Genomic DNA, 18,277 nt, shown 5'->3' on the forward strand with positions numbered 1-18,277 from the left:
GCATTGCAGTCTCTTCTGATGCACCTCCTGGTTTCTTTCAATCCCTGCAGGGGCTGCACATAAAGAAAAAAAAAAGCACTGCAATGAAGACTTGTGTGTGCTGCCATGTTATGATGGTGTATTGCATTGTTAAAGGGTAATACATTTAGAAAGAGAGAGATTTTAGACAGGAAAACTCTAGCCACCCTAAGGGACCTAGTCAGCTATCAATTCACACAGACTGCAGAGATGACAAGCCACACCTTATATAAACAATCCTGTATTGGTTTATGATTGACTATACAGTAGCTTGGTAAGAGAAATTTTTATTTGAATTTAATGTTTTTCATTATATGAAGAAAGGGATAGCTTATAGACAAGATGATTTACTTTGATTTATATTTTGTTGTTTTAACTTCAATTTTTTCACTGTTTGTTGTTACAAAATAGGTTTTAGATAGGCAAACTTTACCCATCCTAAGGGACCTCGTCAGCTATAAATTCAGACAGACTCTAGTGAGGACAATCCAGAGCTTAAGAATGTACACTCCTGTATTAGTCTGTGATTTGCTGATATTTAGTGTTAAAAAGTGGTGTGACTGCAAGCAATAGTAAACAGAAGCTACTGCATGCATTCTCATGCAGTACAAAGGAGTTCCAGCTTTTGTGTGACTTTCACAACTTGTGCAGTCATAGCAACAACTTTACTTCATTTAATATAGTTGCATACTGATTCTGTGACCTTTCTCTTAGAAATTTATTTTATTTTATTTATTTTACATTTGTTAACTGGGTAGAGTCAGACTGGACAAGTAGCCTGTTTTCAGCAGAGACCTGGAGAGATAAGCTCCATAACAATAGTACAAAAAGATTATAACATTTTTAAAAGATTTACAAACAATATACAAAATGTTTGACAGTTGCCAAAAATCACAATTTACAAAAAAATTAATGTAAAACAGAAAGCATTGCATTTTGTAAGCCTTATTACAGACAGTAATATAAAACTCATTAGATATATAACTAAAAACCGTTGTGGTATTTTCATTTGGTAGAAGTAAGACAAGAAGATAACAGAATAGAAAACATTTGATTGAAGGCATGAGAAACTAGCCAGGAGTAATACAGGAGCATAGCCATTGCTGAGTAAGGTACTCCTTTAGTAGTGTGTTTTTTAAAGATATTCTGGAGTATTAGGTTCTACTGTTTGACTACTTTATAGGAGAAGAGAGAGTCACCAAAGTAATTAGGGGACTGTTACCTTGAGTATATGTTTATCAGATGATCTAAGGGTCCTGGGGTTGGTATTTAGTTGCACTAGGTTGTAGAATGCAGGGCAGTTTTCAGATTTGTGGATAATGCAGTGGGCAGTGGTGAGCTGACTGAGTGATAACAGATTGGGAAATTCAAGCCAGTGTAATTTTTGAAGAGCAAAGCAATGATGGGTCCTGTTGGGTACATTAGCAGGAAATTTTCAGACTTGTGCAGGTTAGTGAAAAGTTGAGAACAGTAGAAAAGAGTAAATAGGAGGTGGATCTGGCTGTGTCCAGTCTGGCATTTGAGTAAGGTAAAGTTTGCCCCTATATAGAGCACCAAGTTTGATGTGAACTTTCTTTATTGTGAGTGGTATGTGTTTATTGAATGTTAGGTTGTTGTCTGTCGTGACACCAGGCAGTTTTGTTTGGTTAACTGGTTCTATTATAGTGATATTAGTGGAGTAGATGGACAGAGGAGGTGGTTTTGCTTTGGATTTCCTATTATAGAAGGTCATTATTTTAGTTTTCTTTGGGTTTAGGATGAGTTGAAGTTCATTTAGGTAATTTTCAATATCTAGAAATGACTTTTGCAGTTTATCTTGGATTTCTTGGGGTGTGGGAGCAGATCAAATAAGAGTAGTGTCATCAGCATATTGAATAATAGAAGCAGGCTTGAATTTCCCACTCTGCTATCGCTCAATCAGATCACCACTGCCCATTCCATTATCCACAAACCTGAAAACTGCCCTGCACTCTACAACCTAGTGGCAGTGTTTAGACTATTTGTGAATATAATAAAAAGGAGAAGGCCAAGAATGGAACTCTGAGGAACCCCAACAGAGACTGGGAGTAGTGTGGAGAGTTTATTATCCCATTTAGTTGCCTGTTGTCAATTAGTAGTTAGCAAAAGAACCAGTTGAACGCTGCAGAGTTGAGGTTGAAGGAGGCTAGAGCGTTGAGTAGTAGTTGGTGGGATACTGTATCAAAAACTTTGGACATATCAAGGAATATAGTAGAGATTAGTTGTCCATTGTTTTTTAGGAGGTTGATATAGTTAGTGAAACTTATGAGGGTTGTGGAGGTACTGTGTTTTGGACAGAAGCCATACTGTGAATCAGATAAGAAGTTATTTGTAGTGAGGTGGTCTAGGAGCTGCTTATGGATAGAGTTCTCTAAGATTTTGGCTAGTGGTGAGAGAATGGCAATGGGCTGATAATTAAAGAGATCTTTAGATGGGCCTCCCTTGTGGAGAGGGATGATATATGATATTTTCCATAGTATGGGGACATATTGTTCTGCGATGGAATGAGTGAATAGGATAGATACAGGATAGGTGATGGAACTTGATTTAAGTTCTCTTTGAATTCTGTTGTAATTGATTTTAATTATTCTTTTCTTTCAGAATGTTTTTTTTCATTTGCAGCTGAATATGGACTCCCTAATTAAGTATGCCATTAATGATATTCTAAAGCACAAATATGTTGTATAGTGTACTAAATACTATGTATATTTAAATGTAACACCTGATAATAGCATTCTGTATTCTTCATATCAAAAGTTTGATGATTTATAATTATTTGTAGTACATGTTGATTTACTGATGGTGATTGTACTTGTGCAATTGGCAAGCATTGGAGAACTGCTGTTACATATGTTAATGAATAGACTGATGAGGTAAATAATGTTTGGCAAAGAGCAAATAGAACACGTTTAGGAAAGGATGTATCTATTGTCTGTAAATATCACTCAACCCCTATGAGACAAGACAATGCCACTAACAACTCTGAAATTCTAGATACAAGTATTCAGCAATTTAAAGATTAAGACTGTATAGAAGGCAATAAAAAAGAATAAAGGAAGAAGTTCCCAACAAATAACAAAGAACAAAAAGAAAATAATAAATGCCTGTAAAGCAAAGAAAATACATACTAAAAATGACACTGCTTTGTGATGAAGCACACAGATTATAGGGAATGATAACATGTTTCTATCAGAAAACCTTTAGTCTACAGAACAAGGCATCATTTTTTCCCAAAGAGAAGGTAGAACAAAGAAGCAAGGGGTGGGTGAAAATGAAGAAATCAAAACTGAATGTGGAAGGATTAAAGAACCTTACTGTAAAAAAAAAAAAAAAAAAAAAAAGATAAGAAAGAAAGACAGAGATTGACAATTGACAACATGGCTCAATCTGTGGCTGTACAAAGCCACCTGAATGAGGACTGCATGCTTGGGAATGTAATAAGCAATGAAAACAGTGAGATTAATAAAACTAACAGTGCTGAAGACCATTCCTTTGTAACAACTGAGAGAGCAGATATTGCTGAATTAGAAGTTAAAGATTTTTAAATCTGGTCAGAAAAATATTCTTGTAATTGTCGATTCAGTTATTAAAGGAACTGATACTTACATTTGTAGAGAAGATAATGAACATCGAATAGTGTTATGCTTGCCAAGAGCAAAATAGAGGATGTGAGGCAGGCCTTAGAAGCTTTAATGTAAGGAAGTATGCCTCTGTTTTTATACATTTTGGTAACCCTGATCTTATCCACAAGGACTGTCTGACTCTTGCTATGGAACTAACAGCCCTCATAGATAGCATAGTCTGTGCTGGTGTTAGGTTGTATTTTTAACAAATCACATACAGAATGGAGAGTCATGTCACTGTGAATGAATAGATTTTTTGGGTAAATACCTACATATAAAAAAAAATCCCTTTTTAAAAATGGAAATGTGTAGAGCCATCTGAGCCTTATTTTGGGCACACCTGTGTTCAGACAGGATGGTGTGGACTTGTCAAGATTAGGAAAGATCATTTTTACAGTAGATATTTTGCAATATTTGACAAATGCAAGATAGGATTTTTGCCAGCTCGAAAATTTAACAGTTCACAGATAGCAACATCTGATGCATTTCTGATGGTTGTTAATGCTAGCAGCATTAATAACAATTACCACTATGTCAATCGATGGGGGGTAGTCAATAAAAAGCACATTTTAGTGCTAAAAGAGCTTTATTATGGGTTTATCTAAAAGACTTCTTCAGAAACAATACAACATAATAGCAATGTAAATCAAAGTTTAAATACCACTAAAATCCAGTCACGACCTTCATTTAACAATCAATTATACAATTAGATCAATTATTTCTGAAAGATACAAAACACAAATACCATTTAAAAAAAAAACATTTTATGTATAAAAATCCATTTAATTATAAATATAATAACTTATTTATCTTTTAATCTCATATCTCTTAAAACATTTTATCTTAATAGATTCATTTAGACCTGACGGTTTATTTGCATTTAAACATATTTGCCAATTGGTTTCTATGATTTCTAATTTATTTTTTCTAACTACCACTCCTCAAATCCCAAGCCACTTGCCCAATAACAGAAAACATGCATTTCTTATATCTGTCACAAGAAATGGTATGTTTATATAAGGCATCATTGCTGTCTTTTGTCTTAATACTATATAAATGTTCTTTAATTCATTTTTCTAATGTACGTGTTGTCATTCCTATGTAATAACTTTGACAGCCTGAACATGTTGCTATATCAATAATGCCTAGTGATTTACATGTAAAGCTTCCTTTCAGTTGTATAACATAATCTAAATGTTCAACATAAATGTAAGGACTGACTGATAAATCTACAAATTTTACACATACCACAGAGAAAAAGAAGCTGGAGACTTAAATTTACAAGAAACAGACTGTAATAATATTGATTCAGCAACATCAGTTAGGAAAGTATTCACAAAGTAAGTTCAGGAACAACAATTACCTCAGATTGTTAAAAAAAAACTTACCATGGAATGGAACATACTAGACATTGTCTGTCTTCCTAAAGAAATTCGTTTTACTTCATGTATAGTTCTACCACCATTGATGTGCAGTGATTATGGGGTTATAAAGGTTAATTTGTTGCTAGATAATTCTCCCAAACTGAAATCTAAACCAATGCACAGAAGATTAATAACAAATTATATGGAAGCAAAACTGTCACTTTTGTAAAACTAATTGGAGTGATGTGTTCAGTGGAAAAACTGCCAGAGGAATGGGAGATGTTTTGAAAGAGAAGTTGCTTGAATGCAAAAAAAAAAAAGTTTAACATTAAGATATAGGCACACAACACCAGTAGGATACATTTCTATAAGAACAAGATACTTCATTAACGTGAAAGAAAACAATAAGAAATGAAAAGAGGTCTAGTTACAACTTTAAAAACTGAAATAAACAAGCTGGACAAACAAATTAAGCATAGTGTGAGACAAGAGCAAGAAAATTTGAAGAAAATTTATATAAAGTTATTGAGGGCAATAGGAAACCATTTTATAGATATATAAGATATGGAAGGAGTAAAGACATACAAATTGATAAACTGTGTGTAGATTCTAAAATATATTCTCAGACACAGCAGATTATGGATATATTTATAAAATCTTATACAAAGCAGTTTAGTTCCACAAAGGTGTTAATAAGTTGCCCTAGTGACACTCGGATAACCTCAGATACTGAAATCAAATAATATTACATTGCAAAAGAGCTATGCAAACTGAATCCAAGCAAAACACAGGAAGGAGACAGAATTGGTAATAATGGCCTGAGAATACTTCAGCAAGAAGTTAAAGTACCACTGCTTCTATTATTTACTAGGTCACATAAATATGGGGAGATTCATTCAGATTGATGACATGCACTTATTAAACCTGTCTTAAGGGGATTAGGACAAACACAGAGTCATAAAGACCCTTAAGTCTACTTTCATGTTGTAGAAAAATAATGGAGAGGGTAGTACTGGATAAGTTATTATCAGAGTTGCAAAGGTTGATACTTGAAACCATATATCAGCATGCATATGCTGAATACAGATCTAGTACCACCTGTAATGTGATATTCTATAGCAATATAATAATAGCTATGAATGAAAAATTGTGCTGTAATTTATATACATTTAACTTCAGCATTTGACAGGCTCACACTCAAAATACTGATCAGTAAATTACAATGACTAGGTATTGATGTACTTTTGATAAGAAGAATAGCTGCATGGCTAACAAATAGGACATGGCAAGTACCATACAGCAATTACATATGTCAAGTTGTTGGTTGCAGTCCTGGTGTCCCACAGGACTCTGTCCCAGACCCATACATGTTTAGATTGTATCCTTCAGCCCTGTCTTTTTCATCTGAGATGTTCTACAGTCTGTATGCAGAAGGCTTGAAATTGGGTAAATTGATTACATGTGGTATAGATAGGGCATGTCTGCAAAAGATGTTAACAACATTGACCATTTAAGCACAGGAAAATAGTATGCTGATAAATGCATGAAAAACTAAGCATATGAGATTTGGGAGACATAAACTGTAACGTAAATACTTAATACAGGACACAGGAATTGAAATTGTAGATTCATTTAAGGACCTTGGTGTATAGGTAGATCCAGCTTTGAGTTTTTTTCTAATCATATTAGCCCATTGGTTAATGATAGGCATAGAACTACAGGTTGTGTAAAAAGATTTATACAGTCTAGGAATTCAGAAGTGATGAAGTCATTGTTAGTTACATAAGACCCAAATTTGATTATGGAATGACACTATGGAAACCTTATAAGAAAACAAGCATGAATAAAGTGGAAGGAGTACAACAAAACTATACCAAGGGCATACATGGATGAGAAAATATAACTGATTATGAAAGACTAAAATATCTGAATTTGTACAGTGTCTCGTTTAGATATTTAAGACCTTATTCAGGTATGTATGGCATCTAGAGACACCTACCTCTGGAAATGTTTGGGGTTATTAAAAAAGTAGTAATCATTAACATATGTAGATGATTCTATATAAATGAGAAATCTGCTAAATGGTCCTCTGACAGCGCAGCTGATACATGGCATAGACTAACAAATTACATTAAAGCAAGCACTAGTTGATATATATATATATATATATATATATATATATATATATATATATATATATATGGTTCCCCTTCATAAGATTGAATTACTGAATGCTCGAAATTCAGTAACTCGAAATTATAAAGTTGAACCAACTAAAATTTCAAAACCCACAAGCACGAAAACAAAAAACTGCGAACATACAGAACACATAAACCACACAACACGCACACCATACAACCCACATGACATAAACTACAAGCCCTACACTACAGGTACACAGGGGGGCAAGCCCCCCTGCACCCCCCACCCCCTACTTATATATTCTAACTCCGAGATTGCACTAATACACAAAAGAAAACCACCACACAGACATTTTAAACTGCCTTGCACACACACACAAACACATCACACATGCATAGACACATCCAACACTCACACTCATACTCCCTCTTCCCTACCCTAACCCACACGCATAACTTACAAAACACACACATACACTCACTTACCTTCACTTCCGTAAAACATCCCAACTCACACAATTCCCATCCCATAGCTGACATGCATAAGTGCAAATTCGAGATATTTGAATTTGTGCTTATGCAGATTCGAACTTCTGCATTTTCGACGTTACAGTCTGGAGATACTGAATTTTGAGCATTCAGTAATTCAGGATTATGAAGGGGAACCGTGTGTGTGTGTGTGTGTGTGTGTGTGTGTGTGTGTGTGTGTGTGTGTGTGTGTGTGTGTGTGCATTCAGTAATTCAGGATTATGAAGGGGAACCGTGTGTGTGTGTGTGTGTGTGTGTGTGTGTGTGTGCACATATATATATATATATATATATATATATATATATGTATATATATATTGTCACTATATGCTGATCCTTCATTGCAGTCATAATTTGAGGCATAAATCATGGCTGCAGTAAAAGATTAATGTGGGGAGGGGCAAACATTTTTATGTGGAATACATTCTTCTTGCATTAACTGGGTTTATATTTTGAATGTTAACTGATGCATACCGATTGCAATCTGAGGTACACAGATGGATGAAAGTCTTAGTGCATGCTTCATTTTTTTTATTTTTTGTCATAGGATGAGAAATGGCAATTCTTTATAGCTATCACTGACCAATGACACTGTCCCATGCCAAACATCTTGCAAAGAATGCCCACAAAAATGTCAGTTTTAGTTTAAAAGAAACTGATTTTCAATATGTGTAATGTGCTTGTGCTTTAGCTGGCATTGTCACTATTTTAGGTGAGGCCACATGTAGAAGACAGGGCCACACAGACTACAGGTTGTGAGGGGAATGTGAACCCAAGCATATTTCATACAAATCTAGACACATTGGCCAGATTATCTTCTGAAGCATAATGACTACATGGCTTTAAAGCTGGTTTGACATGCTCTATGAATGTCTCTTCTATTCAAATGTACTTTTTATTCCACAGCATGCAGACGGAAGGGTGTTATTATTAGTGAGATTACTACCTTGAGAGACACATAGGCAACATTTCAGAGTTGTTATCCACACTGATAAATTATATTTCAACATTACTATAAGGAATTGCAGTTGTGTATGTAGAACGTGTCACAGCTGGAAATCTGAGTGTTTACATCATTGACTGAAATCCCTGTGTTAATATGCATCCATTGTAATTTATCTGAACTCAACACTTGCCTTAATTTTTGCTATACATGTGACGATATTCCAAACCATACATAAAAAATGCTCACACAGTAATCATTGTTTATAGACAAAAAATGTATATTAGTAATGCCTGTCATACTGCAAGTCAGAATCTAATGTTTTAAATCCACAATAAACATTTGACCAGGTATGTACTTGTAATAGCAGTGATCCACCTCTGTTGTGTCTGCTTGGAGTCAGTTATGTGAGCTGAAGTCAGGCTAGGTGTCTAAGACTGGGACAGCACACCTGTACAATGCCACACATCAGGAATGTAATACATTCCTTTAAAATGTTTACAATGAACCAGGCAATGTATTTATGATTATTAATTAAACAACGACCCCCCATTAATATTCAAAAATGTGCACACTGATTGGTCAGCGTGCACGTTGTAAATCAGAGTTACAGTAATGGAAAAAAGTCCGGTCGCCCAGACTTTTTCCATTACTATAACTCTTTTTTTACAGCAACGGAGAACGCAAGATCTCCATTGCTTCACACTGTCTTGCTATGTTAAATGAGTTTAACATAGTGAGACAGCTTTAAAAAAGCAACGGAGATTCTCCGTTGCTTTTTTTAAAGCTGTCTCGCTATGTTAAACTCATTTAACATAGCGAAACAGTTTTTAAAAAGCAACGGAGATCTTGCTTTCTCCGTTGCTTTTTTCAAAACTGTCTTGCTATGTTAAATGGGTTTAACATAGCGAGACAGCTTTAAAAAAGCAACAGATATTCTCCGTTGCTTTTTGTAAAGCTGCCTCGCAATGTTAAACTCATTTAACATAGTGAAATAGTTTTTAAAAAGCAACGGAGATCTTGGTTTCTCCATTGCTTTTGCCCACAGCTCTGATGTACTGCGTAGGCATGCGAATGCGCAGTACATCAGAAGTGTCGCAGAATACCAGACAGCTGTGGAAGAGCAGCAAGGAGGCATTATACAATGCCATTATTTAAGAAAAGTAATTATTTTTTTCTTAAATAATGTCATTGTATAATAGCAATAACCCACGCCTGGGTGTGGGTAATGCTGGATTTACCCAAGGTTGGCTTTGTTTGCCCACTCAGGCTTCGCCCTCGTGACCAAACCACACTAACCATGGGTAAATCCAGCATTACCCACACCCAGGCGTGGGTTTTTGCTATAATAATCACCATATTTTCAGGGAAGGCATTTTTGGTAGTCAGGTACATTAATATGTATAATTGAAGGAAATTATCTAATGTATTATGCCACATAAAGTGTACAGACATGCTACCCCTTATGTGGATACAAATCCTGCACTGTCATTAGGTACAGACTTTATTAACATGTTGATTCATTAAGGTAGCTATGGATAATGCACTTTTTTGTATCCAGTAATGACCAATATGCTAAGTAGGGCACATCAATATTAGTCTCGTTTGCACAAATGATTGCAAATCTTTGCACGTACACAGGTTTTTTTCAATTTTTGTCACAGGACATTCACTATCATTTCCTAAGTGGCATTGATGACTGACACCAATGTGCAATGACAAATATCAAGTAAAAGATGAAGATAAAAAAATACATCTAAAATTAAGTTTAGTGATTTGTCAGCTTTGAGGATTTCAGCAATTAAGTTCAGTACACAAATTATCACAACTTTAGTTACAGAATACCTTCAAAGTATTTGAACATTGCACCTGTGCCATTACAATGGTACAGTGACATAAAGATCATTTTCCCCCATGAACAGTAAATAAAATGCAGAAAGTTAAGTCCAAGTTCATGTCATTATACCTCTGGAAAAGGGCAATTAGGTTAGACTGCACTTGGAGTATAGGTCAAAGGAGGATGATAATAAAAGTGAGGGTACAATCATTTTCTGCAGGGCAGACTTACTCCTAACAGTGCTGTGCATTATTAAAAAAATGGGGTTTCTTAAAGCCTGGCATGAATGCAATTATTATTTATTTATGTATTGGCTTTGTTTATCTGGAAAATTTGATTGTATAGAAGAACCAATTGTCAGCAAAATCCTGGGGAGAAAAGCTCCTTGTTAAGTAACAGGTAAACATTACATTTACATTTTATTAGCATTGGATTAAAGCAATTACATTTAGTGGAGAAAAGATCTACACAAGTCATACATACAAGTAAACTTAACAAATCAGTTTACTGTTTAAGACCTTTTCATTGTTGTTTTGCTGATGCTAGAGCAAAATTGCAGTAAAACGATATGCAGTATTATGTAAATATGTACAGAAGCCAATATTTATTGACTAAACATCATGGCTTTAAAGAAAAGAGAAATCACTGCAATAGTAACTGTAGTAGTAGTAGTAATAATAATAATAATAATACTTCAGATTATAAGAAAGAGAGGAGTTTGGGAAAGGAATGTACAGACAGAGAAAGACAAACAGTTATACAGTGTTTTATTTATAACCGAAACAAATATGACTGGAAAGGTAAACGGTCCACTCAACAATTCAAAAATAACAAAAATGCAGTGAAACCAATGCGCATTCCAGGGCTAAAATATTTAATAAAATAATAAAGGATGATGAGTGCTATCACAACATAAACAGTTGCTTCATCAGATAACATTAATATTACACTTTAATGAAACATTTAAATAAGACCAATCATAGAAGACATAACCGATCATATTACAGATTTATTATCCATCTGATGGCCATTCAAATTTCACTATATATAAGACCAGTCAGAGGAAGACAGTGGAAATATTTTTCTTGTGAAATTAGCTATGAGAGGTTTAGCTCTGCAGAGGATACCAAATTTTTGAAGTTTTTTTTTAATTGTTTGCTGAATGTGGTAATCAAATCTTAAATATTCATCTATGTATATGCCTAGGAAATTTTTGTAGGGAATGTGCTTGATTTTTGTATTGTTAGTGAAGGAAATAGACAAGGAGTTTTTTTGGGTGTGTAGCGTGTTTGGAGTGAAAAGGAAATGTTTGTTTTTAGAGGTTAAGAAAAGAAATTAACCAGATCTCTACTGCAGTGAGGAGATCTTGTGTTTTTTTTTTTTTTTTTGCGTGGATTTTCTAGGCCTTTTGCTGAACAGACTAATATAGAGTCACTGCCACATTGAGTTAGAAAAGCATTTTTGGTTATAGTGCAGAGATCATTGCTGAAGATATTAAAGAGAATGGGGCTCACTGTTGAACCCTAGCAGATACCAACTTTTATGGAGAGATAAGAGGACAGGTTATTTTGCCATCTAATAGCTTGAAATTTGTTTGACAAGTGGCTATGGGAGCATGTCAGAACATGGTAATTTAGTCCTAGGTTAAGACATTTCTGTAAGAGAATATGATGTGAGATTATATTGAAAGCTTTGGACAAATCAAGAAAAGGGGCTGCTACACAATTACTTTCGATTCTGCTTAAGTTGACAGATTTGATAAAGTTAAGCAGAGGTGTGGTGGTACTATGATGATGGCAGAAACCATGTTGGGATGAGGATAGAAGAGTGGATTTTGTCATATAATCTAATGGCCTAGTTTGTATGCATTTTTCTCATATTTTAGATAGTTGGGTTGATATTAGCATTGATCTATAGTTAGTGATGCTGGTGGAGTTCCCCCTTTGTGAAGAGGTAAGTTGTATATTTTTTTCCAGAATAATGGTAAATAGGATTCTTTGATGGAGTAGGTTATTAAAATTGACACTAGGTAGGCTAGTGTATCGGCAACTAGTTTGCTATATTCAGATGAGAGATTGCCTGGGGATAGGTAAGTAGTCTTTAACTTGAGAGTCATAATATAATACTTGTGGAGAATGGTTGGAAGAAGAAGGTTTGGAGGAGTATAGCTGGCTGAGTTTGGACATCTGTAGTGTAGGAGGGGGCTATATTGCTAAGTAAGATAGAGACTGCTTCTATAAAGTAGGATTTGTCTAGACTGACAATATTATGAAAATCATAAGGGTCAGCTGTGGTAGGGGTGGTTTGTTTAGAATGACCTGTGTTTATGATCTGTTTTAGTGAGGAAAAGAACATTTTTGCATTGTTTTGGGCATATTCCTGGGAATATAAATAAAAATTGTCCTTTTCAGATGTTATACAATGTTTAGCTTGGTTATCTATAAATCTGAAAATGTCTTGGGTTTTATTTGAGGACCAGACTTTGCAGGCTTTATCTCACTTGTCCATTATTTGTTTGGTGCTTTTAGAAAGCCATGGGGCAAGATTAGTATTAATACTTTTCGTTATTGATGGAGTGAATTTGTTTAAGATTTTAAGGAAATTATTATTAAATTGTGCTACAGAGTCATCTAGGGGAAGGTATTTGAGATTGTTTCAGTTTACTTTGGTTAAGAAGGAGATCAGTGGATCTAAGCTGAAAAAAATGGGATAGGCTATGGACTGATTTAGTGATGTTTTGTTTGTGATGGTCACTTAGCAATTTGATATGTTGCCAAACGTAAGATATTAGCCTGGTACTGAAGTTATAATCCAGTCCAATGTTTTTCCTTTGTCACTATTTTTATTGTATTGGGTGGGTTTGGTGATCATTTTGGTCATGCCATGGAGGTTTATAGTTTCTGAAAAGTTATCGGAAGTAATGGTGAACCAATTGATGTTGATGTCACGGGACGAGGAATATATATATATTTTCTTGTGGTAGGTTTGAAGAAGCCCAGCTTAGAATTTTTTTGCTGTGTTAATATTTTTACCTGAAAGAATGTATATGCCTATGATGATCAATGATTTGTATTGCTTCAGATGTAGGGGGAGCATGTTAGTTTGTGTGTACTTTTATAAATAATGGCTACTCCTCCTGCTCTCTTTTATTTTCTTTCATCTCTTAGGATATCATAGCCAGGGTTAAGATTTTGTTGTATTTTCTTTATGGTTTTAATCCTGTTTCAATGATTACAACTATATCAGGAGAATGTAAGGGTAGCCAGACAAGGAATTCTGCAATTTTATTTCATATAATCCTGATATTAATGTGATAGATGTTGATGGTAAGGCATTTATGTAGTAGAGTATATGTAGTATTTGGTTGGGGTGCTGTTTCCTGCTGTGTTTGGGAGTACTCTGTAGGACCTGTATTAGGGAATATATTGCCTACTGGTTTTAATTGTAGGGGAGAAGGAGACAAGCCATTTTATCTTGATTTTGTTTATTTGGCCACATTTAAAATTAATTTGGCTATGAATATGTAGGTTGTATTCACAGTGGTGAATATAAGTTGATACGTGGAAAGGAGCAATTGATATGTTACTCTCTTTGTGAAGTTGTTGACTTATTGGGAAAGTGGAAGTTGTTGTGGAATGATGGTGGTTGTGCATTGTGCAGAGAAGGGGGGTGGAAGGAAGTGAAGTGCACTAGGATCTGTTGAGAAAGTAACATGGTAAGTAATGAATATGACATAGCTAAGTGTCTGGACTGAAGCAAGAGCAGGAGTGATGATTGATGCTTGAGGGCAAGTTTATGAAGTAATTGTTAAGACTAAAGGGATAAACTATAGGGGTGTAATTAACACAGTGCTGGATGAATGCATGGCTGAGTGGAATGTAAATAACTTCGAGTTCTGAGTACAGGGGAGAGGAAAAAAATGTGGTTTGTGGAGAGCGTGGGACCTAGACATTTTAGACATGGTAGAAGGAAGTTATGAGATAGGAAGGGGAGGAAGAAAGGTGGGATAAAGTGAAATAAGAGGGTGTAGATAGTGCACAAAGTCTGATGGAGAGAAGTAGCAGACGATTGGTTATATGAGTTCAGTTTGCAGAGAATTATTGAAGTAGATATATCGTTGGTTAGACTGGCCTGTATTTGAGAGATCATCGGTTGCAGACAAACAGAGAGAGAGAGAGAGACAAAGACTACTATTGGTTAGATGAAAAGTGGGTGGAGATACTGAGGTATAAATCTGGATGATATGAGGTTGGATGGAATTGGGGGTAGGGTAGTGGAGGGAAGTGAGCTCAAGTGAAGTGAGGGCAAACAAAGTAGACCCACCCACAGAGACTAAAGGAAGAGGACCAAGATGCAATTATCAATATTTAGTCTTACTAGACATGCTTTAACATTAAAATAATATGCGGGGGGGGGGGGTCTACTGCAGCAGTGATTATGAAGTAGTGAAGCAGCAGTCAGAAAAAATATTTGGAAAAAAAGGAGTTTTACACTAAGAAAGGGAGTAAGATAGAACAGGAGAAAGCTACTTTGAAGAAATTATAGTTTAGTTTTAATGTGTGTGTACCACACCCATAAACCATGCCCGAGACTCAGGAGAACGTGTATCTACAGTCCTTCTTGACCTCTCCAAGGCTTTTGACAAGGTCTCCCATACCCAACTCCTAAACCACCTTTCTAACCTTAATCTCTCTCAAAACACCCTTACCTAGTTCAACAACTACCTCTCTGATGGATTTCAGGCCGTGAAATGGAAAACTGGCATCTCAGCCTTCCTTCCTACCGCAACCGGGCGACCCCAGGGATCCATACTCAGCCTAATGCTCTTTAATATATTTATTAATGATTTCCATTCAGCCATTCCTAACACTAAGATTGTACAATATGCAGATGACTCAACTCTAGTCTGCTCTGCTTCCAACCTTCCCGACCTCCAAACAATAACTCAAACTGCCTTCTCAACTACTGAGAACTGGATGCTTCAAAATCACCTCTTTCTGAATGCCAACAAATCTAAAATTCTTCTATTATCTCCCTCAAAATCCCTCCATCTTGACAAAACCTATTTCAATATTATCAGCCATGCCAACTTCACTATAGAAGTTGTTCCTTTTGCTAAACTCCTTGGGGTTACTATTGATGAACACCTAAAATTGAATACTCACATTCAGCTAAATATTGAGAAAACACATCAGAAACTTGGCATGCTATACAGAAACTCCCACTTTCTCTCCCCGACTATGACAGACAACTTGCTACTACCTACTTACTACCATCACTATTGTACGGAGCTCCCCTACTAACCAACCTATCTTCCTTTATTTCTTCCAAACTGGAAATCTGTTACAACAAAATCTCGAAATTCCCCACCTAATCAAAACGCTCCTCCCACCACTGTATTTCTCTCCACCTGCTGAACTGGCTAGAGCTGCCCAACAACCTTGACTACCTCCAACTCACTACAGCCCACAAGCTTATTTTTAAACCTACTAAATGCCCAGCTCTAACAAACATCTTACCATCATACATCTCACACAAAACTCTAAGATCTGCCCACCAAAATCTAATTACTGTATACCAACCAAATTGTCCTGCTGGTCAGCTTCTCCTATCCTTTTCCTTAGCCAAAAAATGGAATTCTCTCCCTCCTTCTCTAAGAACCTCTGAAAACTTTGAACATTTTAAAACCCAGCTCCATTCCTACCTCTCCCATAATTGGAAATGCAAGTGTACTCTACCTACCTAACCTGCTTATTACATTAATGCACTCATTGTACTTAACGTACTTCCCACCTTATTCTCCCCTTTCCTGGGGATTAATCTTATTTACTACCATCTTACAAACTTTAGTTTGTATACCATTCACTGATGATTTTCCACCTCTGTGCAACTTAAACTCTGTACTACTTTTTCTCTGATCTGCCAGCATGTAAGTATGTAATGCATATTCATCTATTTTACTATTATGATTTGCTTAGTTTTAATATATGATATTAAAATTTGCTTAATTGTACTATTTTTACTATGTAATATGGTGCTTTTCTCCCCGGGCCTCCACTGAAAATGGGCTCCTTGAGCCGAGTGGACCTCCCCGGTTATCAAACTGGAAATAAATAAATAGATAAAGTGTGTGTGTGTGTGTGTGTGTGTGTGTGTGTGTGTGTGTGTGTGTGTGTGTGTGTGTGTGTGTGTGTGTGTGTGTGTGTGTGTGTGTGTGTGTGTGTGTGTGTGTATGTGTGACTCTTTACACAGGATGAAAGACACACTGGACTGGACTGAGTTGTGCAGTGGCTGTTCTGGATCATCTGTTAGGGAGGGGCAACATCCTCAATGCTGGGTTGCTTGTACATCATTGCATGTTAGCTGACATTAACATGGACAAGCTGGATTCCATTCCTGGAGTATTAGCAGTTCCACTGCTAAATCAGTGGTGGATTTGTCTATATCAAGAAGAGGTCATCCATGTGGTCATGATGACAGCTCATTCAGCAGAGATTGTTCATGTTCATGTAGCTCTCTGACTTCTAGCCAGTGTCATTGAACTAGCAGTGCAGCTCCTGTCAGAGGCAGTTCACTTAGGTGGGGGCATCCAAGATGAACCTGATCTTCTTCGAATTTGGGCTTGCACCTCTCCAGTATGTCAGGGCATAGTTCAGCACAAATGCTGTGACTTTGTTCCTGCAGACACAAATGCACTACACATGATGTTGATCATCACAACTCACACACAAACAGAAACAGACATGCATACACACACACACACACACACACACACACACACACATACACACACACACACACACACACACACACACACACACACACACAAATACACACACACACACACAAATACACACACACACAGCACGCATGCACGCACACACACACACACACACACACACACACACACACACACACACACACACACACACACACACACACACACACACACACACGCATCTGAACACATTGGCCCTAAGAGTGCATTCTTGCAATTAACTCACCTCTCACACTCACACACTTTCCTATGAAAGACATCACCCCCCGTAACTCTCCACACTAAGCAAATGAAGGTGGCTGCAATCTGTGACATAGGGTTGCCTATATCTGAAGCACAGAATGACCAGTAAATACATGACTCGACAAAGTCTTGTTTTCCTCTGTATACATAATCATTTTAAATGGTGTTTAGTCTACTTATGTTTTGTAGTTTTAGTAGCCAGTTATATTAGGAGTAGCTGTATAGGACAGCTGGCTTCTCTACTTGAGCAAATGATGCTGATGGTGCCCTGATGTCTAGAAGGGTGTCTGACATGAGCTGATTATATCTGATACACAGAATGACCAGGCAATGCATGAGTAGGTGATATTTGTTTTTCTTGGGTATAAGTAAAAAGTATTATTCTGGCTTTAATATGCTTAACTTATGTAGTCAAACTTGTATAGGATAGCTTGCTGATCCACCTGTGCAGATGATGCCGAGAGAGATTTGCCTTCTGGCATGGTATCTGCCATGGCTGGTTATGCCTGATAGAAAGAGTGGCAAGGCAATGCATGGGTAAGCACAATCTGTCATGTTAGTGCCTGTATCTGCTGGATATATCAGTTTTTGAGGTATTCATGTGCATACATCATCACTTTTACTGCCTTTTTACTCTGTGTAACTATTGTTGTATTTTTCATGAAAGGCTGGTCACACACCATTCCTACTACCAATGTATGCCCAAGCTTTGGATTTAACTATGTCTAATGCTTACAGTTGCCAGCCACATTATAGGTAACCATAGTCTGGTTTATTTGCATAA

This window comes from Protopterus annectens, chromosome 5.part0, assembly GCF_019279795.1.
Source record: "Protopterus annectens isolate FY-2018-M chromosome 5.part0, PAN1.0, whole genome shotgun sequence".
NCBI classification, from domain to species: Eukaryota; Metazoa; Chordata; order Ceratodontiformes; family Protopteridae; genus Protopterus; species Protopterus annectens.